The following is a 5,439-nucleotide window of genomic DNA, read 5'->3' on the forward strand; positions in this document are numbered from 1 at the left end:
CCTGGCGTTCAAGATCCTGACGTTCATGGGAGTCTCAGAAACCTCATCTCTTGTCACCACTCATTTTTCCTTCTCTGCCTCAGGTACCTGGAGCTACTCACAGCTCACCTCCAGGCCTTTGCCAAGGCAGTCTCCTCGGCTGGAAGAGATCTCTCCTTGATCTGTCTAACTCAATCCTCTTCCTCCAGGAAGCCCTCCCTGACTACCTTCCTTACGCTGGATGGAGTCTACTCTGAGCTCCCGAAGCCCCTCCCTCTTATAATAATCATTGGTAATATTTACTGACCACTGACTAGATGGGAGGCACTTTGCTGAGGGCTTGGTCCGTATTCTATATGTAATCTTCACGGCAGCTCTGTTCATAAATCAAGCGCTGTTGTCACTCCCATCTTACAGATGAGGAAACTGAGGCCCAAAGAAATAAAGTCACTTGCCTAAGGTCACCTAGCTTATAAGAAGCAGACCTATGACTTCAACCCAATGGGGCCCATCCTCTTAATCCCTGTGGCCAGCAGAATAGTGCCCCCTGAAGATGACCACGTCCTGACCCTGAGACCCTGTGAAGGTGGCAACATTTGTGACAAATGAAACTTTGCAGGTGGGATTAAATTAAGGATCTTGAGATGGGGAGATGACCCCAGATTATAGAGCCAAGCAATGCGGGTGGCTTCTAGAAGCTGGAGAAGGCAAGGAAACGAATTCTCCCCTGCAGCCTCCTGGGGTGCAATTCTGCCCACACCTGGATTTTAGCCCAATGAGACCCATTTCAGGCTTCTGACCTCCCGAACGGTAAGAATAAATTTGTGTAAGTTATCCTCGCGGCTCACGTCGGGGGAAGCTCTGGGGCAAACGGACTCTGACACTTCGGGGTTCCAACCCCCGGTGCTGTCCCTCTGCCTCAGTTTCCCCATCCCCAAAGCAAGGATGAAAAATAACAACTGACATGGGAATGGAATTATCCATGTTAAACGCCTACTGTGTAACGTGCCCTGGTCGATAAATGTTCATTATCCCACCCGGGTAAGTGCACAGATTCTCTCGGAGAACCCTGCCCCCAGCTTCCTTCACAGCCTGATCTGTTTCCAGTTGCATGACATAGCTCAGCCAGGTCTGGGCAGGAAGTCGGTGGCAGGCTGGATTTCTGCACCGGCTCAGGGTCTGGGGGAGAAGTGTGCACTGAATAACTCTGGAGGGGCACGTCCAGCAGCATAGTGGTTAAGTGCATGGGCTCCACCTCGGCGGCTGGGGTTTGCAGGTTGCATCCCCAATGCAGACCTACACTCCGCTCAGCAAGCCATGCTGCAGTGGCGTCCTACATACAAAATGGAGGAAGATTGGTACAGGTGTTAGCTCAGGGCCAATCTTCCTCACCAAAAAAAAAAAAAAAAAAAAGTCGGGGGCATGCTTTGGAGGTAGGGGCCTACACAAGCAGCATGCTAACTCTTGGACTCAGTGTATGACCGCAGGTAAGGCATGCCCCTCTCCGGGCCTCAGTCTCCCCATCTGTACCCTGGCCTGGTTTGGGTCCCTGTGCACCATCTTCCTCATTCACTGTGTGACTTCCGCCCCTATGTGAGGGTGACCAGATGTACCAAAATAAAAATACAGGATGCCCAGTCAGGCTTGAATTTCAGATAAATAACAAATACTTTAATGTTATGTGTATAACATTAAATTTACAATTTTAATCATTTTTAAAGAAATATGTCAGCTACTTTTACTGATGATTTCTGTTATTAATTTTTTCAACTGTGGTAAAATATCTATAACATAAAATTCACCATTTTAATCATTTCTAAGTGTACAGTTTAGTGGGATTAAGTATATTCACCTTTTGGTGGAACCATCTCCAGAAACTTCCATGTGCCCAGACTGAAACTCTGTCCCCATGAAACACTAACTCTTCAAGAGATAACAACGTGTTGGAGAGGGTGTGGAGAAAAGGGAACCCTCATCCACTGCTGGTGGGAGTGCAAACTGGTGCAGCCACTATGCAAAACAGTATGGTGATTTGCCAGAAAAACTAAAAATGGAACTATCATATGACCCAGCTATCCCAATACTGGGTATTCATCCAAAGAACATGAAAGCAACAATTCAAAAAGATTTATGCGCCCCTACGCTCATTGCAGCCAAGACGTGGAAGCAACCCAAGTGCCCATCGACTGGTGATTGGATAAAGATGTGGTGTATACATCACAATGGAATACTACTCAGCCATAAAAAAGACAAAAGCATTTCATTTGCAACATGGATGGACCTGAGGTTATTAACGTTAAGCGAAATAAGCCAGACAGAGAAATACAAACGCTGTATCATTTCACTCACATGCGGTTACCAGAGGGGACGGGGGTGGGGATTGGGCACAGGAGACGTGTATGGTGACAGATGGGAGCTGGACTGTCGGTGGTGGGCATGCTGTAGGCTATGCAGAAAATGACGTGTAATGACGTACACCTGAAATTTCACCATGTTGTAAACCAGTATGGTCTCAATAAAAAACAACCCAAAAGGGGCCAGCCTGGTGGCGCAGTGGTTAAGTTCGCATGTTCCACTTCTCAGCGGCCCGGGGTTCGCAGGTTCGGATCCGGGGAGCAGACATGGCACTGCTTGGCAAGCCATGCTGTGGAGGCATGCCACATATAAAGTAGAGGAAGAAGGGCACGGATGTGAGCTCAGGGCCAGTCTTCCTCAGCAAAAAGAGGAGGATTGGTGGCAGATGTCAGCTCAGGGCTAATCTTCCTCAAAAAAAAAAAACAAAACCCACTGACTCCCCCAGCCCCTGGCCCCCATCATCTACTTTCTGTCTCTGTGGATGTGACTCCCCTAGGGACCTCCTGTGAGTGGAATCAGCCAGTATTTGTCCTCTGTGTCTGGCTTATTTCACTGAGCACAATGTCTTCAAGGTTCATCCATGTTGTAGGATGCGTAACAAATAATTTTTCAGTATAGTATATTACAAATATTGCATGGGACATGCTTATATTAAAAAAGTAGTTGCTGTGTTTCTGCAATTCAGATTTTACTGGGCATCCTGAATTTTATCTGACAGTTCTACCTAAAGCCCTTCTCCCCATAGCAGCCTAAGGGAGGTTTTTTAAAAACAGCTTTTTAAAAAATTATTATTTTTTTTGAAAGATTGGCATCCGAGCTAACATCTGTTGCCAATCTTCTTTTTTTCTTCTTCTCCCCAAAGCCCCCCAGTACATAGTTGTATATTCTGGCTCTAAGTCCTTCTGGTTGTGGCATGTGGGACGCCGCCTCAGCGTGGCCCAATGAGCGGCGCCAGGTTCGCACCCAGGATCCGAACCCACGAAACCCTGGGCCACCGAAAGGGAGCGCGTGAACTTGACCACTCGGCCACAGGGCTGGCCCCTAAAAACAGCTTTATTGATATATAATTTACACACCCTAAAATTCACCTGTTTTGTGTGCAATTCAAGGCATTTTACTGTATATTTACAGAGTCCTACATCCATCCCCACGATCCAATTTTAGAATATTTCCATCACCCTAAAAAGAAACCTCACATTCCTTCACACTTACTCTGGACCCCTAGCCCCAGCTCAAGGCAAATACTGATCCAGTCTGTCTTGAAAGATCTGCCTTTTTTGGACTTTCCATGAAATGTCATATGATGCTGGAATCATAAGCTATGTGACCTTTAGTCTGGCTTTTTGCACTGAGTATAATGTTTTTGTGGTTAATTAATCCCTGTCGTCACGTGTATCAGCGCTTTGTCTCTTTTTATTGCCGAATAGTATTCAGAATTAGGACAGACCACATTCGGGTAAGCCATCTTCCTGTTGATGGACACTTAGGTTATGTCCCCTTTTTGACTGTTACCAATAATGCTGCTGCGACTATTGGTGTCCAGGTCCTCGTGCGGATGTTTGACTTCCTTTCTCTCGGGTTGATACCTAAGGACGGAATTGCTGGGTCATGTGGCACGTCTAGGTTTAATTTTGTAGAAGAAAGTCTTTTTGGAGATATATTGCACATACATAAGGATGTTTCTTGAGACCAAAGTATTATCTTTGCACCCTGGGATGAAATCTCGCCAAGAAAGCTTTCCCAAGAAGTTGAAGTAAAACCCAGATGTCTCCCTGAGGTTCGCAAGGCACCATGATGGACCCTCAGCAGACCCCTCCCTCCTTTCCTCCCTCCCTGCCTCCTCCCAGTGACTCAGTCATCCCAAACTCTGACTTCTGCTTTTGCTAATCCCTCTGCCCCAAATGCCCTTCCAGCGCCCATCTCACTATATCGGCCGATTTCTATTCATCTTTCAAGTCTCTGGCTAAGCCGCCTCCTCCAGGAAGCCCTCCCAGTCCCCCAGGATGGACGAAGGTTCCCCCATCACTCAGCCTTTTTCTTAAGCCCTCTAGCTCCTTCACTCTGAGTTCCCAACGCGGGTCCTAATTTACAAAAAAAATTAACATTTCTTTGCCCAGCTAGACATTGAGTTCTTCAAGAGCCTGGGAACAGCATGTAGCGCTCCCGGTATTTCCTATTGGCGGCCACAGGTTCGACCGTTTCTGGGGTAGGAAAGTCATTTAATCCCCACGCGCCTCTAAGATCCGAGCCATCACGAGTCCCATTTTACAGGAAGGGAGACTGAGGCACAGAGGCATTAAGTGACTTGGCCACGCAGTGCTCAATACATTTTTCTTGACTAAATTAACATGTATATTGGATACGTCGTGGCTCTGGCACATGGTACTCAATGCACTTTCCGTGAGAGAAGAAACAGGACTCCTTTGTATTTTGGGGCTGTTTGTCCTAAGACCCACCCCTCTTGCCCCGCCCCTTTGCCTAAGCCCCGCCCCCTTGGGCAGGCAATGGCGCATCCTATTTTGAGTTCAACCTCTCCTCTTGCGATAGCCAATGGCGGAAAGTTGCTTAAGCCCCGCCTCCTGTGGTAGCCAATGCCCGCTCGCTATCTTGAGGAACGCCTCGTGGTATCCAATGGCCTGCAGCTCTATACAAGTCCCTCCTCTGGGGAGCGGTCTATCAATACCCGCCCCCTACATTGATTGGGCCTTCTTTCCTGTGGTATCCAATGGCCTGCCTCCTACCTAAAGCCCCTCCTCCTGTGGCGGCCCATGGGCCGCCCCCTACCTAAGCCCCGCCCCCGAGGAGCCTGGCTACCCTCCTCTTCACTCCCTGAGAGGAGTTTCCCTCCTCCCACTTTTCCCTTTCACCTCCCATAACCTCCGCCCCCTCCCATTAGGCCCCTGGGTCACGCCCCTTGGCTGTATCCGTTATCCAATCCCGTTAACTTGCTCTGCTCCAACCCCTCTTCTCATTGGTCCCCGCGCTCCTCTATCCCCGCACGTGGCCCTGAGCGACGGCGTCGCCCGCCCATGACGGCTGGAGGGCGGGACTTCCGGTGGCGCCCAGCCCAATAAGCGCGCTCCGGCCCGCTACCCGAGCCGCCGC

The sequence above is a fragment of the Equus caballus genome, chromosome 7, assembly GCF_041296265.1.
Source record: "Equus caballus isolate H_3958 breed thoroughbred chromosome 7, TB-T2T, whole genome shotgun sequence".
NCBI lineage: Eukaryota > Metazoa > Chordata > Mammalia > Perissodactyla > Equidae > Equus > Equus caballus.